The sequence below is a fragment of the Orcinus orca genome, chromosome 11 (genome assembly GCF_937001465.1).
Source record: "Orcinus orca chromosome 11, mOrcOrc1.1, whole genome shotgun sequence".
Lineage (NCBI taxonomy): Eukaryota > Metazoa > Chordata > Mammalia > Artiodactyla > Delphinidae > Orcinus > Orcinus orca.
The window spans coordinates 63,025,394-63,049,097 of record NC_064569.1 but is presented as its reverse complement, the minus strand read 5'-3'; positions in this window follow the sequence as shown (position 1 = coordinate 63,049,097).

Genomic DNA, 23,704 nt, shown 5'->3' with positions numbered 1-23,704 from the left:
CTGGGGTTGGCTGCATGAACACAGCCTGCAAGGGGTTAGTGCGCCACGGCTAGCCGGGAGGGAGTCCGGGGAAAAGTCTGGACCTGCTGAAGAGGCAAGAGACTTTTTCTTACCTCTTTGTTTCCTGGTGCGTGAGGAGACGGGATTAACAGCGCTGCTTAAAGGAGCTCCAGAGACGGGCGCGAGCCGCCGCGGCTAAAAGCGCGGACCCGAGACAGGCATGAGACGCTAAGGCTGCTGCCGCCGCCACGAAGCCTGTGTGTGAGCACAGGTCACTATCCACAAACCCTTCTGGGGAGCCTGTGCAACCAGCCATTACCAGGGTCCCGGGAACCAGAGACAACTCCCCCGGGAGAACGCACGGCGCGCCTCAGGCTGGTGCAACGTCACGCCGGCCTCTGCCGCCGCAGGCTCACCCAGCACTCCATGCCCCTCCCTCCCCCGGGCCTGAGTGAGCCAGAGCCCCCGAATCAGCGGCTCCTTTAACCCCGTCCTGTCTGAGCGAAGAACAGACGCACGCCGGCAACCTACATGCAGAGGCGGGGCCAAATCCAAAGCAGATCACCTGGGAGCTGTGAGAACAAAGAAGAGAAAGGGAAATCTCTCCCGGCAGCCTCTGAGGCAGCCAATTAAAGCTCCACAATCAACTTGATGTACCCTGCATCTGTTGAATACATGAATAGACAACGAATCATCCCGAATTAAGGAGCTGGACTTTGAGAGCAAGATTTATGATTTTTTTCCCCTTTTCCTCATTTTGTGAGTGTGTATGTGTATGCTTCTGTGTGAGATTTTGTCTGTATAGCTTTGCTTCCACCATTTGTCCTAGGGCTCTATCCGTCCGTTTTTTTTTGTTTGTTTTAAATTTTTTTTCTTTCTTTTCTCTTAATGATTATTTTTTTAATTTAAAAACTTTATTATTTATAATAAAGTTATACTATTTTATATATTATTTATAATATAATAAAGTTTATTTATAATAAATAATAAATTATTCATTAATAAAGTTTATTATTTACAAATAATAACTTTATTTATTAATAAAGTTTATTATATAAAATAAAATTTAATATATAATAAACTTTAATATATAATAAATATATAACTTATATATAATAATAAGTATTATTTATAAATAATAAGTTTATTATTTATTAATAAAGTTTATTATTTATAATAAATTTATAAATTATATATTAGTATTTATAATAAAGTTATATTTATAATAAAGTTATATTATTTATTATTTATACTACAGTTATATTATATTAACTATATATTACTAAATATATTTAACTTATTTTATATAACTTTATATTAAAATATATTTATAATTTAATAAATATATTATTTAAAATATTATTAAATTATATTATTTATAATATTTATAACTTTATTATATTTTATTGTACTTTATTTCATTTTAATTTCTTTTCTTTTTTTCCTTCCTTCCCTCCTTCCTTCCTCCCTCCCTCCCTCCTTTCATTTTCTTTCTTTCTTTCTTTCTATTTCTACTAATTCTTTCTTTCTACTTTTTCTCTCTTTTATTCTGAGCCGTGTGGATGAAAGGATCTTGGTGCTCCAGCAAGGAGTCAGTGCTGTGCCTCTGAGGTGGGAAAGCCAACTTCAGGACAATGGTCCACAAGAGACCTCCCAGCTCCACATAGTATCAAACGGCAAAAATCTCCCAGAGATCTCCATCTCAACACCAGCACCCAGCTTCACTCAACGACCAGCAAGCTACACTGCTGGACACTCTATGCCAAACAACTAGCAAGATAGGAACACAACCACACCCATTAGCAGAGAGGCTGCCTAAAATCATAATAAGTCCACAGACACTTAAAAACACACCACCAGATGTGGACCTGCCCACCAGAAAGACAAGATCCAGCCGCATCCACCAGAACACAGGCACTAGTTCCCTCCACCAGGAAGCCTACACAACCCACTGACCAACCTTAGCCACTGGGGACAGGCACCAAAAACAACGGGAACTACGAACCTGCAGCCTGCAAAAAGGAGACCCCAAACACAGAAAGCGAGGCAAAATGAGAAGACAGAGGAATACACAGCAGATGAAGGAGCAAGATAAAAACCCACCAGACCTAACAAATGCAGAGGAAATAGTCAGTCTACCCGAAAAAGAATTCAGAATAATGATAGTAAACATGATCCAAAATCTTGGAAATAGAATACACAAAATGCAAGAAACATTTAACAAGGACCTAGAAGAACTAAAGATGAAACAAACAATGATGAACAACACCCTAAATGAAATTAAAAATACTCTAGATGGGATCAATAGCAGAATAACTGAGGCAGAAGAATGGATAAGTGATCTGGAAGATAAAATAGTGGAAATAACTACTGCAGAGCAGAATAAAGAAAAAAGAATGAAAAGAACTGAGGACAGTCTCAGAGACCTCTGTGACAACATTAAACGCAACAACATTCTAATTATAGGGGTTCCAGAAGAAGAAGAGAAAAAGAAAGGGACTGAGAAAATATTTGAAGAGATTATAGTTGAAAACTTCCCTAATATGGGAAAGGAAATAGTTAACCAAGTCCAGGAAGCACAGAGAGTCCCATACAGGATAAATCCAAGAGAAATACACCAAGACAATAGTAATCAAACTATCAAAAATTAAATACAAAGAAAACATATTAAAGGCAGCAAGGGAAAAACAACAAATAACACACAAGGGAATCCCCATAAGGTTAACAGCTGATCTTTCAGCAGAAACTCTGCAAGCCAGAAGGGAGTGGCAGGACATATTTAAAGTGATGAAGAAGAACCTAAAACCAAGATTACTCTACCCAGCAAGGATCTCATTCAGATTTGATGGAGAAATTAAAACCTTTACAGACAAGCAAAAGCTGAGAGAGTTCAGCACGACCAAACCAGCTTTACAACAACTGCTAAAGGAACTTCTCTAAGCAAGAAACACAAGAGAAGGAAAAGACCTACAATAAAGAACCCAAAACAATTAAGAAAATGGGAATAGGAACATACATATCGATAATTACCTTAAATGTAAATGGACTAAATGCTCCCACCAAAAGACGCAGATTGGCTGAATGGATACAAAAACAAGACCCATATATTTGCTGTTTACAAGAGACCCACTTCAGAGCTAGAGACACATACAGACTGAAAGTAAGGGGATGGAAAAAGATATTTCATGCAAATGGAAACCAAAAGAAAGCTGGAGTAGCAATTCTCATATCAGACAAAATAAACTTAAAAATAAAGACTATTATAAGAGACAAAGAAGGACACTACATAATGATCAAGGGATCGATCCAAGAAGATATAACAATTGTAAATATTTATGCACCCAACATATAAGCAACTCAATACATAAGGCAAATACTAACATTCATAAAAGGGAATATCGACAGTAACACATTCATAGTAGGGGACTTTAACACCCCACTTTGACCAATGGACAGAACATCCAAAATGAAAATAAATAAGGAAACAAGCTTTAAATGATACATTAAACAAGATGGACTTAATTGATATTTATAGGACATTCCATCCAAAAACAACAGAATACACATTTTTCTCAAGTGGTCATGGAACATTCTCCAGGATACATCATATCTTGGGTCACAAATCAAGCCTTGGTAAATTTAAGAAAATTGAAATTGTATCTAGTATCTTTTCTGACCACAACACTATGAGACTAGATATCAATTACAGGGAAAGATCTGTAAGAACTACAAACACATGGAGGCTAAACAATACACTACTTAATAACGAAGTGATCACTGAAGAAATCAAAGAGGAAATAAAAAAATACCTAGAAACAAATGACAATGGAGACACAACAACCCAAAACCTATGGCATGCAGCAAAAGCAGTTCTAAGAGGGAAGTTTATAGCAATACAATCCTACCATAAGAAACAGGAAACATCTCGAATAAAAAAACCTAACCTTGCACCTAAAGCAATTAGAGAAAGAAGAACAAAAAAAACCCAAAGTTAGCAGAAGAAAAGAAATCATAAAAATCAGATCAGAAATAAATGAAAAAGAAATGAAGGAAATGATAGCAAAGATCAATAAAACTAAAAGGTGGTTCTTTGAAAAGATAAACAAAATTGATAAACCACTTGCCAGACTCATCAAGAAAATAAGGGAGAAGACTCAGATCAATAGAATTAGAAATGAAAAAGGAGAAGTAACAACTGACACTGCAGAAATACAAAAGATCATGAGAGATTACTACAAGCAACCCTATGCCAATAAAATGGACAACCTGGAAGAAATGGACAAATTCTTAGAAATGCACAACATGCCAAGACTGAATCAGGAAGAAATAGAAAATATGAACAGACCAATCACAAGCACTGGAATTGAAACTGTGATTAAAAATCTTCCAACAAACAAAAGCCCAGGACCAGATGGCTTCACAGGTGAATTCTATGAAACATTTAGAGAAGAGCTAACACCTATCCTTCTCAAATTCTTCCAAAATATAGCAGAGGGAGGAACGCTCCCAAACTCATTCTACAAGGCAGCCATTACCCTGATACCAAAACCAGACAAGGATGTCATAAAGAAAGAAAATTACAGGCCAATATCACTGATGAACATAGATGCAAAAATCCTCAACAAAATACTAGCAAACAGAATCCAACAGCACATTAAAAGGATCATACACCATGATCAAGTGGGGTTTATTCCAGGAATGCAAGGATTCTTTAATATACCCAAATCAATCAATGTGATAAACCATATTAACAAATTGAAGGAGAAAAACCATATGATCATCTCAATAGATGCAGAGAAAGCTTTCAACAAAATTCAACACCCATTTATGATAAAAACCCTGCAGAAAGTAGGCATAGAGGGAACTTTCCTCAACATAATAAAGGCCATATATGATAAACCTACAGCCAACATCGTCCTCAATGGTGAAGAACTGAAAGCATTTCCACTAAGATCAGGAACAAGACAAGGTTGCCCACTCTCACCACTCTTATTCAACATAGTTTTGGAAGTTTTAGCCACAGCAATCAGAGAAGAAATGGAAATAAAAGGAATCCAAATCGGAAAAGAAGAAGTAAAGCTGTCACTGTTTGCAGATGACATGATACTATACATAGAGAATCCTAAAGATGCTACCAGAAAACTACTAGAGCTAATCAATGAATTTGGTGAAGTAGCAGGATACAAAATTAATGCACCGAAATCTCTGGCATTCCTATACACTAATGATGAAAATCTGAAAATGAAATCAAGAAAACACTCCCATTTACCACTGCAACAAAAAGAATAAAATACCTAGGAATAAACCTACCTAAGGAGACAAAAGACCTGTATGCAGAAAACTGTAAGACACTGATGAAAGAAATTAAAGATGATACAAATAGATGGAGAGATATACCATGTTTTTGGATTGGAAGAATCAACATGGTGAAAATGACTCTACTACCCAAAGCAATCTACAGAGTCAATGCAATCCCTATCAAACTACCACTGGCATTTTTCACAGAACTAGAACAAAAAAGTTCACAATTTGTGTGGAAACACTAAAGACCCCAAATAGCCAAAGCAATCTTGAGAATGAAAAACGGAGCTGGAGGAATCAGGCTCCCTGACTTCAGACTATACTACAAAGCTACAGTAATCAAGACAATATGGTACTGGCACAAAAACAGAAAGATAGATCAATGGAACAGGATAGAAAGCCCAGAGATAAACCCACACACATATGGTCACCTTATCTTTGATAAAGGAGGCAGGAATGTACAGTGGAGAAAGGACAGCCTCTTCAATAAGTGATGCTGGGAAGACTGGAGAGGTACATGTAAAAGTATGAGATTAGATTACTCCCTAACACCATACACAAAAATAAGCTCAAAATGGATTAAAGACCTAAATGTGAGGCCAGAAACTATCAAACTCTTAGAGGAAAACATAGGCAGAGCACTCTATGACATAAATCACAGCAAGATCCTTTTTGACACCCCTCCTAGAGAAATGGAAATAAAAACAAAAATAAACAAATGGGACCTAATGAAACTTAAAAGCTTTTGCACAACAAAGGGAACCATAAACAAGACCAAAAGACAACCCTCAGAATGGGAGAAAATATTTGCAAATGAAGCAACTGACAAAGGATTAATCTCCCAAATTTATAAGCAGCTCATGCAGCTCAATAACAAAAAAAAAAAAAAGGCAATCCAAAAATGAGCAGAAGACCTAAATAGACATTTCTCCAAAGAAGATATACAGACTGCCAACAAACACATGAAAGAATGCTCAACATCACTAATCGTTAGAGAAATGCAAACCAAAACTACAATGAGATATCATCTCACACCGGTCAGAATGGCCATCATCAAAAAATCTAGAAACAATAAATGCTGGAGACGGTGTGGAGAAAAGGGAACCCTCTTTCACTGTTGGTGGGAATGTAAATTGATACAGCCACTGTGGGGAACAGTACGGAGTTTCCTTAAAAAACTAAAAATAGAACTACCATATGACCCAGCAATCCCACTACTGGGCATATACCCTGAGAAAACCATAATTCAAAAAGAGTCATGTACCAAAATGTTCATTGCAGCTCTATTTACAATAGCCTGGAGATGGAAACAACCTAAGTGTCCATCATCAGATGAATGGATAAAGAAGATGTGGCACATATATACAATGGAATATTACTCAGCCATAAAAAGAAACGAAATTGAGCTATTTGTAATTAGGTGGATAGACCTAGAGTCTGTCATACAGAGTGAAGTAAGTCAGAAAGAGAAAGACAAATACCATATGCTAACACATATATATGGAATTTAAGAAAAGAAAAATGTCATGAAGAACCTAGGGATAAGACAGGATTAAAGACAGACCTACTAGAGAATGGACTTGAGGATATGGGGAGGGGGAAGGGTAAGCTGTGACAAAGCGAGAGAGAGGCATGGACATATATACACTACCAAACGTAAGGTAGATCGCTAGTGGGAAGCAGCCGCATAGCACAGGGAGATCAGCTCGGTGCTTTGTGACCGCCTGGAGGGGTGGGATAGGGAGGGTGGGAGGGAGGGAGATGCAGGAGGGAGGAGATATGGGAACATATGTATATGTATAACTGATTCACTTTCTTATAAAGCAGAAACTAACACACCATTGTAAAGCAATTATATTCCAATAAAAATGTAAAGAAAAAAAGACAAAAAAAAAAAGGAAAAGAAAGTGCTCATAACAGCCAGAACACGTGTTGCTGTGGGAGTGGGAGTGGAAGGAGGGAGAAGGTTGGGAGTATGAAAGCGGAGACTTTAACAGTGTTGTAGGAAAGTCACCATTAAACATTCACATCTTGTATTTCTGACTCATTGGCATTTTCCAAACTTAAAGTTGACTCTGTTGCTATTACAACCATATTTATAAAATAGAGAAGTGCTGAATGGGGTAAACATTTTCATTCTTTCAATTTGCAAGGACTGTGATTTTGCTCAAGCCAAGTAAGAGGCATCCTTAAGTATCAGGTTCTGATGCTAAAGCAAGTTTTATTTTCTGACTTTTACAGGCTGGGAGCTAGAGCACCTGTGATAGCTCACAGTGGAGACTTCCCGATGACTGGCATCAATCTTCCAAGCCATCAAAAAAATCTTTCAGAAGAGTCCAGAATTGGTCATTATAAAACAGGAAAAGCTCCTGATTGTTTAAGGAATGGATAGTTCAGCAATATAAGACCAATAATGGCCACAGATCTAAGTATGAGAGGCCTATGCCCAAGGCCTACACTTTGGAGAGCTTGAAATGATCCTGTTCTGGCCATGCCCATTTTCAAAGTGTAAGCAATATAGATTCAAGGAGACCTACCCAGCCAGAGTCTCTAGCGTTGCTTTTCTAGATCATGCTCTAAGTAAATAGGAAACCAAATTCTATGCCTATGTGACCTTAGCCTGATCCACATTTTTCTTGTGTCTCTTCCTTGAGTTGATCATCCTAAAAGCAGACTGAACCACTGGTATTCACATTCCTAGGCTGAAGGGGTGACTAAGGGAGAGCTGTGTTTTGGGGCAGGGATGGAGCTTGGATGCATGGATGTCATATCTACATGCAAGTGGGGGAATCCCCTATATTATGGCAGGGATGCAATTGTGGATGGAGAAGGGGAGCAGGCAGCAGGCTATAGGCCAGGGGCTCTGGGGCTAGGAGACACCTTTCTTTGTACCACCACATTCTAGCACAGATATATGAAGAGCCCAAGAATTCTAAATTCAAACTTGGCTTTTCACATCATTATAAAGGCTTATCAAGATTGGAGGATAGAACATATTTTATTTAATGACTTAATTTATGATATTGAAATATGTACACATATGATATGTAGGCCTCTATTTTACACTTCTCCTGAGCCCTGGATTAGAAATGGAACTTTATGGAAAACTGAATTTTCTTGAAAAACCTTACCAAACAAGATTCCTACATTGGATAAAATTCAACAAATACTTACAGAGATGCTTTCATAAGAAGGTAAGGAATACTTCCAAAGTCACAGAAAAACAGATAGAAAATATAAAAGATGAAAAGCATGAGAGACATAATAAGAAATGTCTTGCAGTTTGAAGAGGAGAAATAAAAGGAAAAGCAAAATTTTCAAAGAAATAATGTCTGAAAACTTTTAGAATTTACAGAAATGCAGTTCTTCAGGTTCAGGGAGCTTAACAAATCCAGAGCTAGATAAATAAAACTGAATCAAAACCTAAACTATAAACAGTAAAAATTCATAAAAGGGGGGATCTCAAAGGAATTATGGGAAAAAGATGTAATACGCACATAGGAATAAAAATGGCACTGACACGAGACTTCCAATAGCAACGAAGGAAGCCAAAAGACAGTAGAACAATACCCTCAAACTTCTGAAAAAGTAACTGTCAATCCAGAATCAAGTACACAGATAAACTATCATTCAAGACCCAAGGCTAAATAAAGACATTTCCAGATAAAGATAGGTAGTTTATTACAAAAGAATCTCTCTAAAATAACTTGTTTTGAGGAAGTAAGGAATTATATCCAGAAATATTTTAGAATCTAACATTTCATTTTAGAAAAAAGAAAATGATAAACATGGATAAATTTAAACAAACCCTGACAGTAAAAATTAATAATCATCATTATATAATTTCAAATTTGGGTAGTGTTATGGGTTGAATTGTATCTCCCCCACCCCCTGGCATTCATATACTGAAGTCCTTAACCCCTAGTAGCTCAGAATGTGATCATATTTTGAGGTAGGGTCTTTACAGAGCTAATCAAGTTAAAATGAGGTCATTGGGGTGGGCCCTGATCTAACAGGACTAGAGTCTTTATGAAAAAGGGAGACTTGGACACAGAGACCTGCAGAGAGGGACGATGACGCAGAGAAACATAGGGAGAAGATGGCCATCTACAAACCAAGGAGAGTAGCCTGAAACAGACTCTTCCTTCCCAGCCCTCAGAAAGAACCAACCCTACTGACACCTTGATTCTGGATACCTAGACTCCAAAACCGTGAGACAACAAATTTCTGTTATTTAAGCCAGCCAGGCTGTGGTAAAAAATAACAGAATTACAATTTTGTAATGAATGACTTTTAAGACTGGTGGGGAATGGCTGTAAAACTTTCTAAGGTTCAAGAATATTATAGAGATATTAAAATCAGATTTTAAGCATGCATGTGAAAATTATGATGAACAAATAATAGGAATAGGAAGTATACTTCCAAAATTAGTTGAAGGGAGAAAACAGAATTTAAAACTAAAACCTCAATTAAAAAAAAAAAGAAGGCAATAAATAATGGGGAAATACCTAAAGGAAGGGAAAATGGATAGGAAGTACAAGTGAGATGGTAGAAGTAATTGCAAATATTAATATAGCATTTATAAAAAAAATGAACTAAATTCAACTGTTGAGCAGAGAAGATAGATGGGATTTAAAAAACTAAAATCTAGCAATAACATTTACAAAATATACATATGAAATATGAGGGCATACTGATATATAACCAGGTGTCTACCAGAATGTCTGAAAAGCAGTTTGGAAAAAGAATTATAAGAAAATTAAGGGTAAAATATTTTTAGGTATGTCTTTTTTTTTTTTTTTTTTTAACATCTTTATTGGGGTATAATTGCTTTACAATGGTGTGTTAGTTTCTGCTTTATAACAAAGTGAATCAGTCATACATAAACATATGTTCCCATATGTCTTCCCTGTTGCGTCTCCCTCCCTCCCACCCTCCCCATCCCACCCCTCCAGGCTGTCACAAAGCACCGAGCCAATATCCCTGTGCCATGCGGCTGCTTCCCACTAGCTATCTACCTTACTGCGTTTGTTAGTGTGTATATGCCCATGACTCTCTCTCGCCCTGTCACAGCTCACCCTTCCCCCTCCCCATAACCTCAAGTCCGTTCTCTAAGAGGTCTGCGTCTTTATTCCTGCTTTACTCCTAGGTTCTTCATTTTAGGTATGTCTTTAAAATGCCATGGCATACTTTGATAAATTATTTTTTTAAATAGCTTAAGTAATAGCATTTCCTATCCCACTAAAAGGTGCCATATATTGTTTATATAATAACAGGTAATTAGGGAGAAAATATTAGTTCTTCTTTTCCTTTTGTTTTAATATCTAAAACACATACTGGGTTTTAAATAAAACACTGAGGCTCCACAAAGATAAGAAGCTGCTTTCTTAGTAGTATATTTTCTGTATTAAATATAAATGAATATTATACTATTATTACAATAAGAGATAACTTTTCAACCAACTTTGATATTCATTAAGTTATTAATGGAGTGTTTATGTCTAGAGACTACAAAATGAAATAAAATTTCAACTAGGAACATCTAAAATACATATTTTCACTATTTTATAAATCATGTTCTAGATCAGCTGAAAATTAATACAGAAATTACCTCTAACTTTGGCAGATAGTAAAATTACTATTTATAGGTCATCAAGCTGGCAGAGAATGAGTGACGTCAAATGTGTAAAAAGATGAAATTTGAAAGATAAAAAATTTGATTTCCTAGGAAGCAATCATTATTGATCAATTTTTTTCAGTTACACATATCTTTTTCCCAAATTTAATTAAAAACAAAAAAGCTTTTCTATATTTTCATGTATGATGTACATAATGTAAGTAGTGCTAAACATATTAATAGTGCTAAAATAAAAGAAGAAATTCTAGGGCTTCCCTGGTGGCACAGTGGTTAAGAATCTGCCTGCCAATGCAGGGGACATGGGTTCGAGCCCTGGTCTGGGAAGATCCCATATGCCATGGAGCAACTAAGCCTGAGTGCCACAGCTACTGAGCCTGCGAGCCACAACTACTGAAGCCTGCGCACCTAGAGCCCATGCTCCGCAACAAAAGAAACCACCACAATGAGAAGCCCGTGCACCACAACGAAGAGTAGTCCCCGCTTGCCACAACTAGAGAAGGCCTGCGTTCAGCAATGAAGACCCAATGCAGCCAAAAATAAATACATAAATAAATATAAAAAAAAAAAGAAGAAGAAATTCTAGGAGTATCTGACTGCCTCACGTGTAAAGTCATGGTTTTAGCACTAAGGCTGTTTTGAATAAATTAGGGTAATCCCTGGTTGTATATGGAAGAGGAGGGAGGGAGGCTGAACTGTGCATTGTAGGATGTCAGCAGCATCCCTGGCCTTTACTCATTAGCCTCCCTGACTCCTCTCACCCTCTCCTCAAAGTCGTGATAATCAAGACCGTCTACAGACAGTGCAAAATGTCTCCCATGGGGCAAAATTATCCTTGGTTGAGAATCACTGATTTAATTTGAGTATTTCTAGCTCATTTCCTTTTTTTATTTTTTTTTCTTAGTGTTACTTCAGTAGTCCCAATTTTATTTAATTTTAGCTTATATTATAAATATGCTCAATATGTAGCCCAGGAAACTTCATCTAAAGAAATGATTGACACTTGAATGGAAGCCGTTTTTATATATATATATATATATATATATATAAAGCACATCTTTTACAGGGTATTTTAAAAGTAGACTGAAACATTTTTAGTTCTCTAATATGACTACTAAGGAGGCTCATTAGCATTCTTTTTGGCTGGCTTGATGTATTAGGGATCTCAGTTGCAAATAGAATCTCAGTGCAAATTTAATTTAAAGAAAGAGGAGTTTGAGGACATCTTGTGTAACCCGAGGGCAGGACAGCAGCTGGGCTATCTTCTATAAGCTAGTGTGTCGTGAGGCCCAGAAATATTCTCACTCCTTTTATTTCTCTTTATATGTCTGCTTTATGCTTTTATTTTAAACTTTTTACTATGAGAATTTTCAATTATACACAAAATTAGAGGAAAGTATGTAGTTAACACCAATTCACCTATAACTTAGCTTCATCGATTACAACATTCTGTTATTCTCATTTCATCTTTTTTAAAACTTTTTAATAAAAATATTTTATTTAGGACTCTAATAAGACAATATGTACATTCGCATCTTGTTTTCTGAAGATTTAATGGGGAGAGGCTCACCTGAGCAACATTTCCCCCAGGAAATCATTTTGTCTCTTACCTTCTTCTTTCACGCTACACTATCAGAGCATATGAAGGCAAATTCTGGACTAATTATAACATTTCTTTAGTAAATGTTTCTGTACATACCACTAAAAGATATGTTCCATTTTGTAATATAACCATAAAACCATTGTCACATGTAAATTCAAAGTAAAATTAATTTATTAGAATTATCAAATATCCCATCAGTGTTTAACTGTCCTTGATTGTCTCATAAATGTCTTTTAATAGGTGATTTGTTTAGAATCCAAACAAGTTCAACATTTAGCACCTGGTTGGTCTGTCACTTAAATCTGTTTCAATCTGTAATAATTCCCAGGTCATCTTTTTTTTCATAGTCCCTTTGATTGGTCAAAGAAACTGAGTTACTAGTCATATAGAAATTTCTAAATTATAGATTTTACTAACTATACCACCTTACCATGTAATGTCCTGTGTACGTCTTTTATATCTTATATCTCTCCTGTGTATATCTTTTATTTTGGTATTTAGATGCTGATAAGACTCAGATTCAAATTTTTGGTGAGAATAGTTCATAGGTGGTACTGTATAATTAGTTCTTACTGCAGCAAATCAGAAGGCAAAAATGTTACATCATCTCTCTTATGTGAAGTTAAGTTCCCCATCTCTTCTTCATCCTTTATTAAATATTTAATTGTCCAAAATTATGTATTTAGCATTACATAGCTTTAGTGTGTGCAAGGATACCGTACAGACAACTGGTTTTCTTTACAGTCACAGTGAACCCATAGTCGATGAGTCTATATTTTTTAATGGATTCTAAATCATGTTTGAATGCTATAGCCACATCATTGAGATAAGTAGATAACTTCCCAGATATTAGTTGAAGAGCCTAAAACTCATTCAGATGTATAATTGCTAGTAAATTTGCTTAAAACAAAAATGTCATGGCCTTATAAGCACACTATAAAGCTGGTGACAAAACAAATAATAATGATCCCCTAGATGTGACTACTGCTTTAGACCTTACTAAGCAGTTTCACTTCCTCAATTTCATTCGTTTCTCTGGACAGATGAGAGGCGATGCTGGCAAGCTGCCTTGTCCACTTGGGATGGATGTGCTCCTACCCGAGAGGCCATCTGTTGTCCTCCTGCAGAAGGGGGCTGACGGCTGGTAAGGTGATCATGTCTCTAATGAATGCAATGCTGCTACCAGAAACGGCTTATTCAACTTTAATAATCAACTTTAAAATATGAAAATCAAAGTGGTAAACTTGGACTGGGTCTTCATGGACGACACAATGAAAACAGGATGCACAGGTCTGAAATGACGGTAGGGATCATCCATATCATATTATGGGAGAGGAAACCAAGACCAAAAGGAGGGAACTTAAAAATGACACAATCACCTGTGGGTATTGTTTCTATTTATTCATTTATCATTAATTACTAAGATTCTTATGATCTGTGCATTAAAATGTAGTATTACTCAATACTACACTGGACTGAGACATTAAACATTTGAAATTAGATCTCTGTGAGAAAATGTTGACAGAAGACCTGTCAGGGAGATGTTTGTACTCATTCCTAGCCAGGCTGTTCCAAAGACAGGAAAAATAAAAAATAAAACATATGGAAACTCATGAACAAAGGAAAGATTATTTAACTTCATTATGTTATATATAAGTATATCAATTCCAGTTTGGTAAATATTTGAGGGTCTTATACATCCAAAGTTCTAAACTGGTGCTATAGAAGACATAGCTATGGATTGGTAATGGTCTTTGACTTCAAGTCTGTAGGTTACTGTGAAATGTAATAAACCATTGAAATGAACAATTAAGATGATGAATGTTATAAATGCTATTAAAATGTTATAGGTAAAAACTCTAGGGCTTCCCTGGTGATGCAGTGGTTAAGAATCTGCCTGCCAATGCAGGGGACACAGGTTCGAGCCCTGGTCTGGGAAGATCCCACATGCCACGAAGCAACTAAGCCTGTAAGCTACAACTACTGAGCCTGCAAACCACAACTACTGAAGCTCACACACCTAGAGCCTCTGCTCTGCAACAAAAGAAGCCACCGCAGTGAGAAGCCTGCTCTCTGCACCTAGAGAAAGCCCGCTTGCAGCAACGAAGACACAACACAGCCAAAAATAAATTAAATAAATTTATAAAAAAATAAATTAAAAAAAAAACTCTAGAAAGCTAATACCAACCAGAAGTAGTTAGAAAGACTTCATGAAGGGAGTGGCAATTTTAAAGGATGAATAGGATTCAGGCCTTCTAGGCAGAGAAAACAGCTTGAGCAAAACAAAGAGGTTTAAAAAAAAGTTTATATCCTCTAGAGGGAACAGTGAATATCGTGGTTTAAGGAAAAAGTAACGTAGAGGAAGGATAAAGGCATGAGATCAAAATTCAGTGGAATGAAGTTGTGAGGGCTTTGGATTCCATGCTAGGGAATGGGACTTCATTTCATTGACAATGGGATACCTTCAAAGGATTTTTAGCGGGGACACACATATTAATGCACTGATGCAGAAAGATCCTTCTGCAGCTATATAAAAGATTCATTGAAAGGGGAAAAGACTGGAGATGGGAAGAAAACCAACCAAGCTCTAAATCAGAAAATGAAAGTAGGGAGAGAAAAATGAACAAGAGTGTTAAAGAAAGAAATAGCTAGGCCATGACTACATAATGGTTGGAACCACCTGCTGCATCAATTTGATGTTTCCACTTTCCAGTCAATCAGATTTTTGTATTTAAACTTCTATTTGAATTTCTAAGTTATGTAATTTTAAACCACCCAAAAAACACATCCACTGGATAATAACATAGATGTATACTGTTTCATTCTTGCTGCCATAAAAGAGTATCTAACATTGCTTGACACAGCATAATCATTCAGTGGATTTTTCTTAAAGGTCAAGTGTGAAAAAACGGTAGCCTGCAAACACAGCATGAAGTAATGAGATAATGGGATTCACTTGCCTTGGTTCTAGGTTTTAGTGACCCAGCTGCGGAACAATTGAAGACCACGACCATGAAAAAGCCTACCTCCATATTCATTTACAGAATCCTTCAGTGTTCATAGATAAAATGTATGGGTAGAAATAATAAGTGAAAATGTGTATCTTTGGGGCCAACATAAGTTCTTAAAACTGGAAAAGATTTTTTGCATGAGAAGAGGCAGGAAAATTAATCCAGAAATTATATTTTATACCTGGGTGAAAAACTGAAGAAACCGTATGATAATCAATTTGCTACCGTCTAGTAAAAAGTACACCATTACATGCAAATCAGTGTATAAATATTTGAAAGAAAGCATCACTGCAATTCATATTTCTCTTCAGGTCTGAGAGGCCAGCATCTCTGATGAGAGGACGCCCTCAAGAAACTGGGTAGTGTCAGGACTACCATTAGACCTTTGTTTTCATCATATGTAATATTTCTGAACACAATTCAATTCAATATCCTGTTGTAAGATACTGGAACAAATAAAATGCCAGTTAACTTCTAGTGCCTTCACATTGCCTGGGCCCCATGGGGTCTCACTGGATGCTATTGCCATTCTATCAGACAGCTCAGGGTAGCCTAAGGAGGACTATTTGTCTCCTTTTTTTGGTTCTATTTTGTTGCTTTTAGTTATTCCTTTATAATGGGAATAATATATCTTTCTATGTACAGCGGCTTTTCTCTCTCACATTTAAGTGTATCCAGTCCCCTCTCTAATCAGATTAAAGCATGTACCTATCTATGCGTGATAGGAGACTGGGGCAAGGTGGGATCATTACGACAGGAAGACAGGAAACTAATATTTAGTTTCTGATCATCTTGTCCACAGCCTCTTGGGCTAACCTGGGAGTAGCCATATTCATCCATTTATTCATTCCTCCAACCGATAAATATTTCCTGAACGCCTACTTTATTCCAAATATGGTTCTCTGCCCTGGAGATGCATTGTGAACAAGTCTCTTTTCTTCATGGAGCTTATTATATTCTAGTTATGTTTCTAGAAATGCAAATAGGTCATATTTTCAGTGGGGATACATTCTATGGAAAACAAAATAGATTAAGGAGAATAGTGTCCATATAGGGTGGGGGGAGGTGAGGGGAAAGCACAATCTTTAAAGAGGACTCAGTGAAGGCCTTGCTGAGGAGATATTTGAGCAAGTTCTGAAGGAAAGGAAATACTGAACCCCGTGAATAACTGTGAGATGAGAATTCCAGGCAAATGACTGAGCGAGACAGAGGCCCTGAGAGGGGAGTATGCTTAGTTCACTGGAGGGACTGTCAGGGGATTGACCGGTGAGGCTTGCGGGCAGTAAATGGGGGGAACAGTGTAATGTGTGCCTGGGTGTGGATTTCTAAAGATGACAAACACAGACTGGCTTATGTCAGTGAAAGAAGAATTTACCCCTGACACTTCCGGAGAGAAGACGACACGCCACACCACACACAGCCACACAGGGATGCACTAGGTTTGGTCCGCAGGCAGAGCATGAGTGAGGGGAAAGCACAGGACACAGCCTTTACCAGGGTTTCTGTGGAAAAGACAAGGAAAGCAGGGTAAACACTTTAGGACTGGCCAGTTTGAATAATTCCGGCAGACTTCGGAATATTGGGGCGGTCTGTAGTTGTCTGGTATCTGACCCTGGACTGGTTTAGGGCAGGAGAAATCCTGAAGTGGTGTGTGAGAGTTAAATAAAAGAGGGGCTTGGGAGTATGGAGTCAGTATAGATTAGAGGGTTTGTAATATGATTTTCATGTGCCTGCAAAAACTGGATTACGGGGAGATGTAAACGAGTTTGGCCATTAGATTGGCCCTGCAATTAATGGATGCCAAATAGACAAATACAGAATTTAGGAAAAAACGGTTTGAACACCATGGTGGGATACAAGGCCAGTAAAGTAAAACGTGCAGATGATTGATACCGGTGTCTATAAGTCGTTGGAAGTGTTTGGGATTTTATTCTCGGTGTGATAAGAAAGCAGTGGAAAGCCTTGAGCAGAGGAGTGACGTGACCTGACTTATGTGTTAAAGAGACCTCTGTGGCCACTGGGCTGCTGTGGTGGAAACAGACTGGGGGAAGAGACAGGAACATCCGTAGTCTGGTTTTTGACTTACTAAGAGGTGTCCGTTAGACATCCAGGTACACCTGCTGAAAGATTAGCAGGTTATATAAATCTGCTTCTGATTACACATTTGGAAATCTGTGGTGTCTTTCAGACGGTTTTTTTTTAAGGCCATGAGACTCAGTGAGGTCCCTCTAGAGAGTGGGCATAGACAGAGAGGCGCCATGACTGAGCTCTGTGGTGCAGCAACATTGTGAGGCGAAGAGTTGAATGAGATGAAACCAATAAGAGAGACTCAGAAGGAACAGTCGGTAACCATATTGCTTTGGAAGCTGTATAAAAAAATTAGCTTTGAGGGCTTCCCTGGTGGCGCAGTGGTTGAGAGTCCGCCTGCCGATGCAGGGGACACGGGTTCGTGCCCCGGTCCGGGAAGATCCCACATGCCGCAGAGCGGCTGCGCCCGTGAGCCATGGCCGCTGAGCCTGCGCGTCCGGAGCCTGTGCTCCGCAACGGGAGAGGCCACAGCAGTGAGAGGCCCGCGTACCGCAAAAAAAAAAAAAGCTTTGAGAAGGAGAGGGTAATTGAGTAAGATGAGGTTGACTGGATTTAGCAGTGTGGAGGTCTTTGGTAACATTGATAAGGTGTGTTTTAGTGGAGTAGTGCAGATGAAAGACTAACTGGAGAGGATTCAAGAGAAAATGGGAGGACAGAAATTTGAGACAGAGTATAGATGACTTTTTCAAAGAGTTATATAAATGAGCAGAGACTTGGGAGGACAGCGGGAGACAAATACTGGATCAAGAAGTTGTGGTTTCATTTTTTTTTTTTTTTTTTTTGCGGTACGCGGGCCTCTCACTGTTGGGGCCTCTCCCATTGCGGAGCACAGGCTCCGGACCCACAGGCTCAGCGGCCATGGCTCACGGGCCCAGCCACTCCGCGACATGTGGGATCCTCCCGGACCGGGGCACGAACCCGCGTCCCCTGCATCGGCAGGCGGACTCCCAACCACTGCGCCACCAGGGAAGCCCGTGGTTTCATTTTTAACTTCACAGTGTGTTTTCATGTCTGTGGGATTAAGTCAGTCAAGTGGGAAAACTAAAGATACTGGATAGAGTGGGGGAAATGAATGGAGAAATCTTCTTCAGTGAGTAAGACGGGGTAGGATCAAGTGAGCAAACAGGAGAGTTAGCCTTAGGCAGTTAGCAAGAGCATTTTATCCACAGTAACAGCAGGGAATACAGAGCATAGGGATACAGGTGCAGGTGTGTCATGGTAGATGTGGTGGAAGTCATTTCCTGATTGCTTTCTATTCTCTTCAGTGTAATAAGAAGCTGAGATTACAGAATGGGGAGGAGGTACTGGATCTTTTCCACTTCACAGCCTTAAAGTATACACCATCTTCCCATCATGGACAAACAATAAATAACCTCCTACAGTGTTTGCATCCGCTGGGCCATATCTCTGGAGAAGGGTATGCCAGAATATGCAACAACTAAAGATAGTCCCCCTCCATGTAATTCAGAGGTGCCTCTTCAGAGAAACACTGCCTTATCCCGTCTCCATTGGGAATCTATTATTTAGAATGAGTTTTTCTCTAAGGATACTCTCTGCCCCTTATAAATAAGTTTCTACTGGATCGGTCCTTACTGCTTGCTGGACATGTGCAGGCTTTTATGATATCCAGAAATAGGTTCACTGCTGGTTGTGAGATAAATATTAATATTACACAAATATGTAATTACCTATTCTGATAAGCGCTGTGAAAAGAAGAGGTAAATTTGAGCTAAAATCTGAAGGAGAAGGAGGTAGGCAAAAGAGAAGAGAAGAAGAGCATGCTCAAAGACCTTGAAGTGGGCACTGGAGAAACCAAAAAGAGGCCAGTGGGGCAAGAGCACAGAAAGTGAAGGAGAGAAGGGTGATGGAGACAGGCAGTGATAAGGCTGGGGAGACAGGTCAGAGTTAGGTCATGCAGAATCTTGTAGGTCATGTTCTGAATTTTGGTCTTTATCATAAGACCAGTGGAAAGCCAATGAAGTCATTGATGCAAAGATGTAACATGATCAGATTTGCACTGTGAAAACACTTCAGAACTCAGGCAGCCAGAAGTGAGAGATCAGTTTCTCTTTTTATGCAGTGAGCTCCAAGAATAGGTATGGTGGTTTAAAGGAGCCAGAGATTCAGATATGCATGAGCAAAGTGCAATAGGTATTTAAAGACCGAAAGGATGAACATATGAAATGAAGCTGGGAAGGCAATATTGATTTAGTCCATCATTTAAGTCTTCCATCTCACAGTTCTATATCCCACAGACAATATTTGTCTTAACAGTAAGGTCATTTCCTGAGTCTCCTTTTATTCTTCTTTACCCAAATCCACTACTGGTCTCTTCCACTTTCTCACTGAATCTTAAGAACTGTCATCTCCAGCTTTCCCAAAGATTTCAAAGGCTCAGAATTTAAAGCCCTTTTTTATAGCACACCCTTCCCTCCACTACAGTTTCTTATTCTGCATTTCTATTACAATTGCTACATTAAGGTGGTTGTACCTTCTCACCTCCAGTCACAGCCTATTAACTAGAGTTGTCTCTCCCCCCAGCTCTGTGTCAGAAACCCTCAATCTTGGGGCAGGATTCAGTGATTATCTAAAAGTGTTGCCCCAATGCTAAACTACCATTTGCTTGAAAGCAACCAGGTAGAATTAATTTGGTTGATATCTTGATCAGTATGAGAAAGTTATCCCCCCCACCACCAAAAAAAAAAAACGGTGTGCTAAGGAATTCCTATTATACTGGATATGTCTCATTGGTAACCATTAGAATGATCCAGAATTTCCTTATATAGTTGGGAACCTCAATTACAGAGAAGAGAAAGTCACATAGTTTTTCTTTCAATATGAACAAAATTACTACTGAGCAAAATGAACTTTAATTTAGTTGTTAGGGGTACTATAACACTAATGAAGAAGAAAAAATGATTAAAATATTTTTAAATGGTAACTGAACAAATGTCTTTATATGACCTACTTAAAATATATGTATCATCATGCAGAACAGTTTTGTGAACTTTAAAGTACTTTCAGGTTAATTTGTTCAATGATGACAAAACTACCTAGAGTTTATTTTTCACATAATGTGTGCAGGCTCACATATATTATGTCAGCATTATTTTTAAATTATAGACCTTTTCATAGTGATGGTGAATACTAATACAGACAATATAATACCACTATTCTAAAAATCCCCCTGAACCATCTTTGGGACTTGCTTTTTACCTCTGTTTAGAGATTCATTTAGTTTACGGATCTCCTGAGTTAACACCATAAGTGAGTTCTCATGTGCAGCCCTCAATGTTTCCAGTCAATGGCAGTTTTAAATGAAATTTCACCAAAGTTCAGTATAGCAAATTAGCTCTGGGCTAGGAAGCCTTGTGCAGAGTTATAGAAAAGACAACAATCTTGCTCTTTATATCTTTTATTAGAAATGAAATTTATAGGGTGTGGAGGAGGACACTTTCAGTTGCTTAAACAACAGCCATTCCCTCGTCTGTCCTATTCTTCTTTGCTAGGATATTTATTCTACTTTCCATGCTATAGAGACAGAAGATGACACACAATCACTCAATCTCTCTCAGGTAGAGCATGGGCAGGTGACCCAGTCTTCATCAATGGGACTCAAGGTTAAGTTTGCTGACAGGCTCCTGGGAAACATTTCTGTTTTTCATAAAAAGAGGATGTCCTGCCTGGAGCTGTGGTAGACTTCCAGTGACCATGAGGAAACAAACTTATGGATAAACGTCAACACACTGAAATTGCAGATCAGAAAAAACTTGGGTCCCTGATGTCATAATAAAGTCTCTAAACCAAGCCTGGAGCCATCCTACATTTACATTTTATGTTCTATGGTCTATTACATTTTTCCCTTGCATAATCTATCTTTATTTGGGAATAATGACTGGATTAAATCTCTAAGTAAACACATTAATTAAACATCTTCCTAGTAGTTACAAGTACAAAGGCAATGGAGAATTCTTATCTCTTCATGGTTTTAACGGATTCCAACTTGACTGTGCAGATTGTTAATGGTAAACAAACCTAGAATTTATGGATTTATGAGGCATGGTCAGCTACAAAATGCCATGTCAGCTACATAATTAACAGGTGTAAAATGAAGAGTTTTATAACCATCACATCTCCCTTTGTGTCAGCAATGCCCTACATGCATCCCTTAGAGACTTTATATATTAAATCTGGGCCAGGGTAAATATTGGGTTGGCCAAAAATTTCATTCCGGTTTTTCCAAGTTATGAAAATCCTGAACTAACTTTTTGGCCAACCCAATACCAATGCTATAAGGAAAGGTGTAGAATACTGTGTTATCAGTCCCAGACTTTACCATATTTCACCTCTATTTCCTTTGAACGATTAGAAAAGTTTGATATAGGGTCAGATCTCTGGATTTTGTAAATGTGATTTGACAACTGAACCCATAGTGGTATCTCACTGTCACGATTTATAACTTTCATTTTCTAATGAGCAATATAAAATGGCAACTCAAGCAGCACAATAATATTTTCAGAAGATGTCTAAACAGCAACACTTGCTGTTTTCTCCCTTCTAATTAGCTCTGTATGGGTTCTTCCCAACAAAAAGCCAGACTCTGAAACTGGCCATGGATAAAATTTTTATTTGAAACTGTGGTTTGTGATCTAAAGAGGAAGACTGTATATCCTTCAGAAACACTAGATTTTGAGCTGAGTTCAGTAAGTAGGTATCTTGTTTGAGGAGGTTGTTGGGGGAAGGATAATTAAGGAAGAGGAAGGAGTGTGTCTGGATATTTGAATGCCTTATTGTACAGACTGACACTTTCCTCTCAAAATCATTTTTTCCTTCTCACATAGTAATAGGATTTTTGTTTAATCACAAAGCTTCTCTATGTAAAGCATTTCCCAACTTCCCTCACAGCAAGGTATGGTCTTGTGACTAACTTCTGGCCAATGAAATATAAGTGGTGTTATCATGGACAATTTCCAAATAATGGCCATAAAAGAAAAAAATGTAGCCTCTTTTTTCCACTTTTTATTCTCCCTTCCTCTGACTAGCAAAACCCATATTGTACCATGAGACAGAAGCTGTTTGTTAAAGATGAAAGGGCAACAAAACAGAAGGAGCCTGGATATTTGATATTTATAGAATTACCATGCTAGCCTGGACCAATTTCCTAGGCTTTCATGTGAAAGAGAAAAAATTCCTTTTTGATCAAGACACTATTATCTTTGCTCTCTACTACTGAGATGAACCAATATTCAAACTAATGTATTCACTCATCCCCATAAAGATTCAGCATTTGCCTTCTGTGTGTGTGTGTGTGTGTGTGTATGTGTGTGTGTGTGTGTGTATGTGTCTGTATATATATAGTATTTGGTCCTTTAAATATATAAAATTTTATTTTTCATTCTCTCTTGAAAGATCTTAATACAGTCAACTAAAACTGTTACCACTACACAAAAAAAGGAAGAATAGATATTGGGGAACAACTAGCAGTTTCTGCAAATTGGATTATTTTGGTAAATGAACAAAATACAATTTCAGTGGCACATGGGCTTCAAATATTATTTAACAAGTTTATTTCTCGATTATCACCATCCACAGATTTTCCTCACCTGTTATTTTAAGAAAATGTTAGCATTTGCCTAAAGTTCTCAATATAAACTCTTCTTTGCATCATAAGCCTTCCCAAAATAATCAGGTAGTTTAAAACTTGTTCCTAGAAAATCATTTTGGTTGGAAGGATGTCAATACAGACACTCCTGCATTTATAAACTTTTAAATTAAGAAGCTTTGTGCATTCACAAAAGCTGCCTCTGCGGCAAAGCACCTTAACTCTTGACTTTACAAGCAGTTGGAAGAAGGGTATATAAGATCAAATTATTTTCCTCAATCTGGTTTTTTCTTTTTTTTGCATTTTTTCCTGTTTAGAGTTGGTTTTTTGTATTTTATGAACTTATGTTCACCAGCACTTCAAAAATGCAAAGACAGTGAGAATGTGAAAAGTTCCTGGTAAAGAAGACCTCTGATTTGGAGTGAAAATAGTAATAATAAAATGAAGCAGTTTGTGAGAAAAGA